Source organism: Symphalangus syndactylus, chromosome 14 (assembly GCF_028878055.3).
Source record: "Symphalangus syndactylus isolate Jambi chromosome 14, NHGRI_mSymSyn1-v2.1_pri, whole genome shotgun sequence".
Taxonomy (NCBI): Eukaryota; Metazoa; Chordata; class Mammalia; order Primates; family Hylobatidae; genus Symphalangus; species Symphalangus syndactylus.
In genome coordinates, this window is record NC_072436.2 from 8,239,680 (window position 1) to 8,252,829 (window position 13,150).

The following is a 13,150-nucleotide window of genomic DNA, read 5'->3' on the forward strand; positions in this document are numbered from 1 at the left end:
TCTGCACATTCCTGTGCTCTTGGGGGTGGGAGTGGGCAGGAACCCCATCCTTCTGGGTGCAGCTGCAGCCTCCCAACCATGGCTGAGAAGGGGCTGAGGGCAGCTCCTTGGCACAATCAGCCTGGACGCCATAGATGACGGCAGGAGGCAGAGAGGCTCTTGAGTGGAAAGGGCAGGTCCACAGTGAAGGCCCACCCTGAAGCCAGGAATGGCCTGAAGCCTGGGAGCTGGGCTGATGGACCAGAATGGGAACTTATGGTGCTTTCTCCAGGCCCACCCATGGCCGCCCATGAACCAGTCAGCATGCACTTCCTCCCCTCTGAAGCCTATGAAAACCCCAGACTCAGCCAGATTTGAGGAGATGACAGGATGACCTGCCTACAGAGGGGAGCTACCCACTCCAGGGATCCCCTCTGCTGAGAGCTGAGCCGATGCTGGGACTACCAGCTGCAGAGAGGATCTACCTGCTCCAGGCTCCCCGCTCTGCTGAGAGCTGAGCGGACATTGGGACTGCCAGCTGCAGAGAGGAACTACCCATTCCAGGGTCCCTCTCTGCTGAGAGCTGAACACTAGCTGGGACGCCCTGCCTAGGAGAGGAGCTACCCACTGCGGGTCTCCTCTGAGCTGTTCTGTTGCTCAGTAAATCTCCTCTTGGCCTTGCTCACCCTCCACTTGTGCACATACCTCATTCTTCCTGGATGCAAGACAAGAACTCGTGACCCGCCAAATGGCGGGGCTAAAAGAGCTGTCACACAAACAGGGCTGAAACACGTCCCTTGCTAACAATGTTGTGAGTGACAAGGAGAGACGAGAGAGGGAGAGAAGAGCTGTGGCCCTTCGGGAAGCCCAGACCTAGGACCTCCCCCAGCCAGGGCTGCGACACCTTCTCTGAGGCTCTGCGGTTCCCGGCGCCTCCAAGTTTCTGGGTGCCACCGCATTCCCCAGTGCCAGCCATGGAACCTGCTCGGAGTGCACCTGGTCCAGCTGCAGCCTCGCAGGGAGCCAGCGCCCCCAGTGACACCCAAAATGGCCCGCTCCACCATAGCTGGTGTGCCTGGCTGTGCACAGTGGCCAGACCTCATGATTTCTCACTCACACACCACTCGCCACTCCATGCCTGGCAGGTGTGAGATTCATACCAGTAGCATGAGCTGAGCACAGCGTGTCAGGCCAAGTGCACAGAATGAGCCCAGTGGGCCTGAGTAAAAACTTGGGCAAAGGTGCGACTGGCCACAGAGGTTTCCAGCTGGCGAAGCAACACCCCAAGGATCCCATGACATCGCCACAGAGCCTGGTGCACTCAGAAAGTGTCTGCCAGCCAGGTGCAGTGGCTTGTGCCTGTAATCCCAGCACTTTGGGAGGCCTAGGCGGGCGGATCACCTGAGGTCAGGAGTTCGAGACCAGCCTGGCCAACAGGGCAAAACCTCGTCTCTACTAAAAATATAAAAAGTAGCTGGGTGTGGTGGTGGGCACCTGTAGTCCCCAGCTACTCAGGAGGCTGAGGCAGGAGAATCGCCTGAACACGGGAGGTGGAGCTTGTAGTGAGCTGAGATTGCACCACTGTACTCCAGCCTGAGTGACAGAGCGAGAGTCTGTCTCAAAAAAAAAAAAAAAAAAAAAAAGTATCTGCTGTGGCTAGGATGGCCCAGGGTGATTGTGGAACTTGTGGCACATTTTCATCTTGTGGCTCCCTGAGATGCCCAGGATATGCTAATGCGCAGGACGAGTTTGGCTACTGTGCTGCAGTCACCAAAAATTAAACAAAACTGTTGGACTTAGGTAATGCGCACACCCTGGGTGCTGGAGGGTAACGGGCGCAGAACTGAAGCTCCACCCAACAGCTGAAGTCAACTGATATAACTGGGCAGCTCCTGTGCTGGCAGCTGTAAACACCTCACATGTGCAAGGAGCGGTTCCCACTGGAGACACGGGGAAACTGAGGCCCAGAGGGGGCACTGCTGCCCAAACAACTTGGCAACCTGGCTGGGAGGAGTGGGGTCAGGATTCCACCCCAGCCAAATTTCTCCCTCCCTCTGACCGCCAAGTATGCAAAATGAAGCTCACAACACTCGCCAGGTGGGACGTGGATTAAAGACATGAACGGACAGAAACAGGTGTTCCCAAGAGGGGGTTGGCCCTAACTAGGGGGCGTAGCTGAGCCAGAAGGAGCCTGTCTGTCCTCCATGTGGTTCCTGTCGGCCTGTGTGGGGTCTGGCCGCCTCAGGGCTGCCCGCAGCTGGTGGAGCCTCTGCAGGGGCCTGGGACCATCTCTTCCCACCAGCCTGCGGCGTCACCTCCATCCTAAGTGAAGAGCAGATGGGTTCCCCCTTGTACCCTGGGGAATGGTCGTGCCTGCTCTGGCTTTGAAAAGTGGCACCTTTTGGCCGGGCGCGGTGGCTCATGCTGGTAATCCCAGCACTTTGGGAGGCCGAGGCGGGCGGATCATGAGGTCAGGAGATCGAGACCACGGTGAAACCCCGTCTCTACTAAAAATACAAAAAAATTAGCCGGGCGTGGTGGCGGGCGCCTGTAGTCCCAGCTACTCGGAGAGGCTGAGGCAGGAGAATGGCGTGAACCCGGGAGGCAGAGCTTGCAGTGAGCCGAGATTGCGCCACTGCACTCCAGCCTGGGCGACAGAGCGAGACTCCATCTAAAAAAAAAAAGAAAAGTGGCACTTTTGAAGGGTCCCCATCCATCCACCTCCTTCTTGTCCTCCCCTCCAGCATCCTGCTCCTTCTGGCAGCCCCACCTCACCCTCAGGCACAGCTGCTGACCTCCCCAGGCAGGGGCCTGGGCTGAGACCAGGGAGCAATGCTCCCCACGGCCTGGTCCTGCTTAACCCACTCAAAACCCGAGATTCTCCCTACAGCAGGCACATGGGGGAGGCTGCCCATGCAGGCCGCTGCAGCGGCCGTGACCAGGTTAGGAGCTGCCACGGGGCTCAGAACGTGTCGTCTTTGGCCACCAACAACTGCAGCACCGGCTCCAATTGAAGTTTGTATGTTTAGCCTGCATCCCTCCCCCTGACAACTGAGGGGTTTTCAAGCTCCCCAGAGCCTGAGTGGGAACCCTGGCGGCTCTGAACTGTAGAGCCAGGCGGGAACGGCGGGTGGGGAGGTCCTGCTGGAACTTTCCAGAACAGAAACGATAGAGCACCCGTGTGAGCCCAGACCCATTCCATCTTCTCTACTCGGGTCTGCCTGGTGTGAACCATCAGGGGCAGAAACCTGGCAGGAGGTGGGGCAAGAACACAAGGACACAAGCCTTAGAGGCTGGACTCTCCAAGTGTCCGCTGGAGTGTGTTGTGTACACCCAGGGTCTGAGCCTTGGAGGCTGCAGAACACCTAGCTTGCAGTGTGGACACCTGGGGTCCAGGACAGGCAGCAGCCATGTGGAGCTGGGCAGGCCCGAGTCACAGCCTGCCCAGGGATCAGCGCTACCCTCCCCAGGTACAGGCCAAAGGGATCTGTGTCCAGCCTTGTGTGAGGCCCTGTCCACCCCGGCCCCCACCCCCAGCTCCTCTAGCCATGCAGGACACGCCCTCCTGGGCTGTTGGAGCCTCATCTCCCTGGAGTCTGTGAACACACACCTGAGGGGTCTCCTTGGTCCCTCACACTTCCCATGGACTCACCTGGGCCCACCCAGGCCTCCCCTACCTGTCCAGCAGCTACAGCTCCAGCTGTTGAGGGTGGGGATGAGCAGGTGCAGGTAGGGTGTGCAGAGAGGGACTGGGAGAGCATGGCAGGAGAGCAGAGGTGGAATGGGTGGAGCAGAGGGTGGGCATGGAGGCACTGGGCAGGGTGAGTGAAGCAGTGGGTGGGGCAGGTGGAGCAGGGGGCAGGCATGGTGGGGGGCAGGGGACAGGGGTGGAACATGGGGGCAGGGGTGGGTCATGGGGGCAGCGGGTGGAATGCCGGGGCAGTGGGGTGAGGCATGGTACGGGGGTGGGGCACGGGGGCAGTGGGTGGGGTCAGGGGTGGTACAGGGGGCGGGGCTTGGGGGGTCAGTGGGCAGGGTAGGTGGAGCAGGGTCCTGGCATGGAGGCAGGAGACGGGGGTGGAACACCAGGGCAGTGGGTGGAGTGGGGGATGGAGCAAGGGGAGGGCATGGGGGCAGTGGGTTGGGTGGGTGGTAAGGGGACAGGGAACCGGGCAGTAGGCGGGATGGGTGGTAAGGGGGCAGGGCACAGGGGCAGTGGGCAGGGCAGGTGGCAAGGGGGTGGGGCAAGGTGGCAGTGGGTGGGGCAGTGGGCAGGGCTGTGGCAGGGGCCCTGTGTGAAAATGGGCTCTTCAGGGCTCTGGTACATCTGGGGCATCCATGAGGTTACAGTTTTGCTTAAAATAGGTTTTCTTTCTTTCCTTTTTTTTTTTTTTCCTTTTTTTGAGATGGAGTCTCACTCTGTCGCCCAAGCTGGAGCGCAGTGGCACGATCTGGGCTCACTACAACCTCTGCCCCCTGGGTTCGAGCGATTCTCCTGCCTCAGCCTCCTGAGTAGCTGGGATTACAGGCGCACCCCACCACGCCCGGCTAATTTTTGTATTTTTAGTAGAGACGGGGTTTCACCACCTTGGCCAGGCTGGTCTTGAACTCCTGACCTCGTGATCCACCAGACTCGGCCTCCCACGCCTGCTGGGATGACAGGCGTGAATCACCAAGCCCGGCCCAAATAGGTTTTCTTTCTATAGCAGAAGAGCAGCTGGCCCTCTGGCTGTGAATGCTTTGTGAGTCATCAGCTAACATACATCCAAAGTGCTCAGCTGTTAGTTTCTATTTACTTCTTGACAGCAGAGGAGAGAAAAAAGAAGAGTTAATTGCGATGCTCGAGTGCCTGGCTTTCAGGGAAATATGGTCAGTGTCTTTTTACAGTTCCTCAGTCTATTTTTATCTAGGCATCAGAGAATGAAACTTAAGAAAGAAATGCTTTCCAACAGTCCGATGGTATAAAAATGTCACATTACGTAAAAAAATTCCTTGTGTGTTGCCTAGAGGTGGCAGGTGTTCCTCCTCCCCTCCACCTTCCACAGCAGGGCCCCCCAAGCCCCACAACCATGCTCTAGGCCAGAGACCGCCGACTGATGCCGCAAAACACCCACTGCAGGGCAAACTGCAGAATGAGTTCTTGCTGCAAAAACACAACCCACGTCTGGCAGTTCCTCAAACTATCAAACGGAGAGCTACCGCGTGATCCAGCAATTCTACTCCTACGTATATGCCCAGGAGAAATTCAAACACACATCCACGCAGAGGCTCCTATACAGTGTTCACAGCAGCTCAACCTACAGTGGCCAAGAGACGAAGCCATTCAAGTGTCCATTGAGGAAAGAACGGATGGACACCGTGTGGCATTTCCATACGATGATATTATTCAGGGAAAGAACGGATGGACACCGTGTGACATTTCCATACGATGATGTTATTCAGCCAGGGCCGGGCGTGGTGGTTCATGCCTGTCATCCCAGCAGTTTGGGAGGCCAAGGCGGGTGGATCATGATGTCAGGAGTTTAAGACCAGCCTGGCCAAGATGATGAAACCCCGTCTCTACTAAAAATACAAAAATCAGCCCAGCCTGGTAGCACATTCCTGTAATCCCAGCTACTCAGGAGGCTGAGGCAGGAGAATCACTTGAACCCGGGAGGCAGAGGTTGCAGTGAACCGAGATCACGCCACTGCACTCCAGCCTGAGTGACAGAGCGAGACTCCATCTCAAAAAAGAAAAAAAAGAAAGAAAAAATAATTACAAACAATTATCAGGGCATGGTGGCACGTGCCTGTGGTCCCAGCTACTTGGGAAGCTGAGGGAGTAGAATCACTTGAACTCGAGAGATGGAGGCTGCCGTGGGCCGAGATCACGCCATTGCACTCCAGCCTGGGCGACAGAGCAAGACCCCGTCTCAAAAAAAAAAAAAAAAAAAAAAAAAAAAAAGGAGTACTTCTTTTTTTTTTTTTTTTGAGACAGTCTTGCTCTGTCTCCCAGGCTGGAGTGCAATGGCATGATCTCGGCCCACTGCAACCTCTGCCTCCTGTGTTCAAGTGATTCTCCTGCCTCAGCCTCCCCGAGTAGCTGAGATTACAGGCATGTGCCACCACAACCAGCTAATTTTTGTATTTTTAGTAGAGATGGGGTTTCACCATGTTGGCCAGGATGGGCTTGAACTCCTGACTTCAAGTGATCTGCCCACTTTGGCCTCCCAAAGTGCTGGGATTACAGGCCTGAGCCACTGCGCCCAGCCCCAAAACGTAGGTGCTTCTGACACACGCTACGACACGGATGAAACCGGAGGGCGTCATGCTCAGTGAAATAAGCCAGCCACAGAAAGACAATACTGTGTCGTTCCACTTATACGAGGTCCCTAGAGTCGTCAAATCTGTAGAGACGGGATGTAAATGATGTTGTAGGGGTTGGAGGAGGACGGACGGACAGCTGACGTTCGGTGGGACCGAGGTTCTGTTTGGGGAGACGGAGAAGACCTGGAGATGGAGGGTGGTAACGGCTGCACCGCGGTGTGAATGTGCTTAACGCCCCTGGACGCTGCACTGGAAAAGGGTGATGGTAAGTTTCACGTCACCTACATTTTACCGCCATTTAAAGATCCAAACAGGCGGGCACAGTGGCTCATGCCTGTAATCCCGGCACTTTGGCAGGCCAAGGCAGGTAGATCACTTGAGCTCAGGAGTTCAAGACCAGCCTGGCCAACACAGAGAAAACCTGTCTCTACTAAAAATACAAAAATTAGCCAGGTGTGGTGGCTCATGCCTGTAATCCCAGCTACTCGGGAGGCCGATGCAGGGGAATCACTTGAACCCAGGAGGCCGAGGTTGCAGTGAGCTGAGATTACGCCATTGCACTCCAGCCTGGGCGACAGAGCGAGACTCCGTCTCAAAATAAATAAAATAAAATAAAATAAAAACAAGGCTGGGGCTGCGCTGCAGTGCTGACCAGCTCCAGCGAGGGAGGCCAAGGCAGGACAGTGACCAGCGTGATCTCTCTGAGTCCCTGTTTCCTCAGGCAGCAGCAGGAATGATAAGGGTTTCTGGGAGGCGAATGTGGGTGAACCTTGGATGCCCTGAGGAGGTCACTACCCGTCGGCCCCAGGCTGGATGCTTCTAGATCCTCCCTTGCCCCCAGCCCCTCTGTCCCCATGACCATCCTCTCCACTGCATGCTGGGCCATGGTAGACACCCCGGCCCGGCGGACACAGCCTTCACAGCTGCCCAGGAGATGCCGGCGGGAGCCACCAGGACGGAGGCCAACCTTGGGAACACTCCCTGTAGTGCGGGGACAGGATGAGGCTCTCCGGAGAGAGGCTGCCACATGGAAATCAAATTTCTGTCAACCAGTGCTCTTCAACTGTTGGGAAGGGCAGGACCCCCCACTTTGACAATTCTGGGGGCATTTCTGATAGTTGCAGGAGGTGGCGGTGTTGCTGGCATCTAACGTACGGGGGCCAGGACACTGGCCAACACCCCACAGTGCTCAGGGTGCACCCCAACCAAGAACCCTAGGCCCCACACATCCACAGGCTGGGTTGGAGACACCCTTGCTTAGTGCTGAGGGCCATCCAAGGACCCCTGGACCGGAGGCCGTGGGGACAGCCGCACCCACCTCCCTGCCCAGGCTCTATGGGGTGGGCCCCACATTCCACAACTTGCTCCCGCCCTCGGTGGTGCCCAGGTCCCCCCCCCCCCACCATGGGCCGTATTATGGACCAAATGTTTGTGTGCCCCCAGATTAATCCACTGGAACTCTACCTGCAAAGTGATAGTCTTTGAAGATGGGGACTTTGGGCTCCTGTCTTTGGACTCTGCAGCTGCAGACCAGTCCTGCATCCTCACTGTCCCCGATACACACCTGCAGGGCCAGATGGCCCATGGCAACCAGAATGATGGAGCCACTTCTTCCAGGGTTCCACTGACTCAAGACCAGCTCAGACCTGTCCCCGTGCACAGCGTGCCCTGCCTGGCTCCGAGGGGTGGGAGGTGGTTCATTAAGAGGCTGCATGGTGGTGAGCACGAGATGGGAGTGAAGAGGTTTGGGTCCAGGATTTGGGTTGCCCTGAGGACAGACCAGCCACCTGCATGAGCCCCCCATTTCCTGTGAGTGGGGGACTCATTCCTATGAGTGTAGGAATGCCAAGGGGAGTGTCGGGACGACAGGCAGGGTGGGGTGAGTGTCCCGGGAAAGACCCAAGGCTGCACATCTCAGCCCTCACTGACCCAGCACGTCCGGCCTCACCTCAGCTGTGTCTGGAAACGCGACGGATGCCTGCAGAGAGCCCACACTCCCCCGGGCGTGGTCGTGGTCTCAAGTTGTTAGAAGGTCACCCTCACATAAATGGGAGGTGAACGCACGAGTGGGGGACCTGGAAAGACTCAGGAGCTGGCTGGAGACGTTCCTGAGAGCCCCAATTCTGCAGCGGGTGGAAGCAGCGGTGCCACAGAATTGCTAAGTCAGATGCCAGGCTGCTGGGTCCACAGGACCAAAAACGCTGGGCCAGGCAGGGTCACGTTTTCCATTTTCTACAAGTTCACTACAAACCTTCAGGGGCTGCGCAGTCGGCGTGGAGGAGAAGTCAAAGTTCACTCCCGGAGAGGTGCGGTGGCATTGCCCTGTGGTCAGCCCCGCCCCGGAGGCGACAGGTGTGTCGACTGATGGTTCTGATGGGACCAGGGTGCAGGGGCTTCCTGTGGGAGCTGCTGCCCCCCGGGTGGAGTCCTGAAGGACCCAGGGGCGCTGACCCAGTGAGAAGGGCCACGCACGTGCAAAACGGGGGCCTGGTTTGTTCAGGTGCTGGAGTGGCACGAAGTATTCCAGAAACACAGTGTCTGGTGTCCTCAGCAAAACAGCTGAGAAGAGTAGACGTGGGCTGTGCCCTCGCATGGGGCAGGAGCAGAAGCCACAACAGGGCCATGAGCTCAGCACTGCCGGGAGGCACGGCCAGTGTGAGTAGGGCACGCGGGTTCGGCTGGACTGCAGTAGAGGTGGGGTGTGAAGAGGTCAGGTGAGGGTTGGGTGGGGGTCGGGTGGGGGTCAGGTAAGAGCAGAGGATTGGGTGAAGGTCAGGTTTGAGGTGGGGGTCGGGTGGGGGTCAGGTGAGGGGTGAGGATAGAGTGAGAAGTGAGGGTCAGGTTTGAGGTAGGGGTGTTAAGAGGTCAGGTGAGGGTTGGGTGGGGGTCAAGTGGGGGTTGAGTGAGAGGTGGGAGTTGGGTGGGGGTTGGGTGGGGGTCAGGTGAGGGGTGAGGATAGAGTGAGAGGTGAGGGTCAGGTTTGAGGTGGGGGTGTGAAGAGGTCAGGTGAGGGTTGGGTGGGGGTCGAGTGGGGGTTGGCTGAGAGGTGGGGTCAAGTGAGAGGTGGGAGTTGGGTGGGGGTTGGGTAAGAGGTGGGGGTTGAGTAGGGGTCAAGTTTGAGGTGAGGGTCAGGTAGGGGTCAGGTTTGAGGTGGGGTTTGGGTAGGAGTCAGGTGAGACAATGAGGTGGGGCCTGAGGGGTCTCCAGGGTGGATGGAGAAGCCCCCCAAGCACTCATCCTGGGTCTCTTATGTCCCAGCCATGGCCAGCAGCCGTTCCTGAACCCTCCCTGCTGTGCCCAAAGGGCAGAGCCAGTGCCCGGGGCCCTCACCCGCTGGGAAGACCAGAGACCATGGGGCTGGGAGGCGAACGCAGGCTTCCCCTCTGAGCATTCGGAAGGCACGTGTTGTCTCCCGTCGGGGGTGGGCGCTGGTGCGGCCATGTTTGGAGAGACCCCTCCCTACTTAGTTCTCAAAGTGGGGTTCCCGGAGCTGTAGCATCAGCACCATCTGTAACCACGTTGGAAATGCAGATTCCTGGGTCCCCAGTGCTGAATGGGAGCCTCTGGGTGTGGCCGCTGTGCCCTGCTCCAGCGTGAGAACCACCGGCGGGGGGGGCTCTGCTTCTGAGGGGAAGAGGGGAATCGAGACTGTGCGAGGGGCAGCGCGTGAAGGGGTCCCGTAGTGCAGGGGAGAGCAGAGAGGGGCCTGGCGACGGCCTCTGCCTCGCCCACTAGCCTCATCCACCTGGGACCTTGTTGCCCCCACCCCCGCTGGCCCTCCCGGCTGGAAGCTGCGTCATCTGCTGGGGTTTCAGTTCCATGCGCTCAGAGAATGCACTAAGATGCAGAGATGCGGGGCCCAGGCATGAAGAGACCCCCCAATGTAGTTGATTCCCCCGGAGGTGGGCACTGATCCCCACTGGGGAATTCCCTTATATGGGAATTTGGGGATCAGCCCTGAGAGTGAGTGAGCCGTCCTCTCTCCAAGGCGTGAAACCTGCGGCCGTGTTTTCTCCTGTGAGGAGGGAGCCCCTCTGCAGCGACAGGAGGACGGGCGGGCACCGCGGGAGGAACAAAGGCGGCAGGTGGGCCCGCCTCGCCAGCACTGGGTCCCTGGCTCAGCTACTTCCAGCCTGGCCACACCTGGCCCTTCCCACAGCACAGCCGGTCAGCCCCTCCCAGCTCACAGGAGACACTCCCAACCATCCTTCCATTAAATCGACCTCGTGCTTAGGCTGGTTCAAGTTGCATTTGCACTGTTTGCACATAACAGATGGAACGATTTTAAAAATGAAAAACATGTTAGCCTTTAAGCTAAATTTGGAAGAGGAAAAAAGAAAAATGCCCCCTCCCTGTGCCCCCTCCTTGGGAAAATGCTGAAATAGATATTATGTGAATTACTGAGGCTGGTTTAACTTCCAGCAACAGAAAATCCATCTGGAGGTGGCACCAGGGAGCTGCTCTGTGTCACAGGACAGGAGGCTCGTGGGTGGGCCCACAGTGCCCAGACGTTGAGAGGGGACTTGGAGTCCAGGTTCCTGTTTGCAAACCCCCAGCAGACGCCCTCACGTCTCACTGCTGGAGTCTCCTTGTGAGCCACACCTACGGGGTCACAGGCAGGAGTGGGCAGGGGCACGGGCGTGGCTCAGAGCAGCAGTTTTCACAGTGGGGACCATGGGCCCCCACAGGTCTGTGAGACCCTTTCATGGTCCTATTGGATTAAAGCTTACCCTACTGACCTCCTCCTAACCTGATTACATCTGCAAAGACCAAAGTATTTCCAACTAAGGTCACAGTCACAGCTTCCAGAGGGTGTGATTTCAATAAATCTTTTCAGGGACTCCATTCAACCCAGACAACCATCACTTCATACATGGTGAACCTTTGTCTCCTGTTTTCTCACGGTTGCAGACAAGCCTAAATAAGATGACTTTTTTTTTGAGATGGAGTCTCGCTCTGTCACCCAGGCTGGAGTGCAGTGGTGCGAGCTCAGTTCACTGCAAGCTCCGCCTCCCGGTTTCACGCCATTCTCCTGCCTCAGCCTCCCGAGTAGCTGGGACTACAGGCGCCCGCCACCAAGCCTGGCTAGTTTTTTGTATTTTTTTTAGTAGAGACAGGGTTTCACTGTGTTAGCCAGGATGGTCTCGATCTCCTGACCTCGTGATCTGCCCACCTTGGCCTCCCAAAGTGCTGGAATTACAGGCTTGAGCCACCTCACCCGGCCTTTTTTTTTTTTTTTTTAAGATGGCATCTCACTCTGTTGCCCAGGCTGGAGTGCAGTGGTGTGACAGCGGCTTACTACAACCTCTGCCTCCTGGGTTCAAGTGATTCTCCTGCCTCAGCCTCCTGAGTAGCTGGGACTACAGGCTAGCGCCACCATGCTCAGCTAATTTTTGTATTTTTAGTAGAGATGGGGTTTTGCTATGTTGGCCAGGCTGGTCTCGAACTCCTGACCTCAAGTGATCCACCCACCTTGGCCTCCCAAAGTGCTGGGTTTATAGGCATGAGCCACCACGCCCGGTGGTAAATCTTCTGATGAAATGACATAAATGACATAAATCTTCTGATGAAGTGACATTTTACCTGTGGAGAAGCATCAGTAAATGTTCCTTTCATTCCTTCTGCCCACTGAGGCCTAGTCTCCAGAGCAGCCCCAGGTCATGGGCGGGTGGATGTTCAAGGAGATTTCAGCATGGCCACAGGTAGGAATGTCCCGATGATCTGAGATGGACAGGTCTGGAAACCCGGCTCTGAGTTGGGCAGAAGGTGGGCTAGTGCTGTCCAGACACCTCCACCCTCTGCCTGGACTTTACACATGTACTGAAACTGGGGAGGAGGGAGAGGTATCCCACCACAGGACTGTCCCTCAGGAAGCTGGGGCCCTGGTAGGAGGAACCCTTCTGCTTTGGCTTTAGAAATAAATATCTCCGTTTAGTGAAAGCAATGTTTGGGGCAAGAAGATGGACGCCATCTCTGAACACAGCCCTCTTCTGACATGGTTATTTTACCTGGCCCTCCAGGTGGGAGTGGCCATGTTCCAGCTCAGCCAAGGCCAGCTTGGAGGTGACAACTAGGAGGTGGTGAGGACCTTCTGTGAGGCAGGAGAAGAGCAGGCAGGGGCTCCCCCGTCATTTGTCCTCTGCAGGAAGTGGTCTGGCCACCCCTCTCCATGCCCCACTGTGAACACTGCTGGACAGCTGGGTGTGACCCCGAGGGTGGGCTGGGGGCCTCCTGACCCCTATTGTACAGTGAGTCTGGATGTGTAGGTGGGGAGCAAGCAGAAGAAGGTACCCTTTCCTCACTAGGTAATAGCCATGTGACCACAGCTGATTGGAACATGGAGACTGAGGGTTAGGGATGGGAAGGAAACTCCCCTGAATTCTTTTTGGCAGAATGATGGGGGTGGGGACTAAATGCCATCTTTCTCATAGTTTTCTAGCGTCCACCTTCCATCATCTTTTCTTCCTCTGACCTTCCTTTAAAAAGTGCTGTAAACCCAGCATTTTGGGAGGCCAAGGTGGAAGGATCACTTGAGGTCAGGAGTTAAAGATCAGCCTGGCCAACATGGCTAAATCTCATCTCTACTAAAAATGCAAAAATTAGCTGGGTGTGGTGGCACATGCCTGTAATCCTAGCTACTTGGGAGGCTTGAACCCAGGAGGTGGAAGTTGCAGTGAGCCAAGATTACGCCACTGCACTCCAGCCTGGGCAACAGAGCAAGACTCTGTCTCAAAAAAAAAAAAAAGGTGGCTGCATTAGTAACTAAAGCAACTAATCAACCAATGAACAACAGGTGTTGCAAATTAAATTGGCATTCCAAAGTAAACATTTTCTAGGTCCAAATGAATGCAAATGACAAATATAA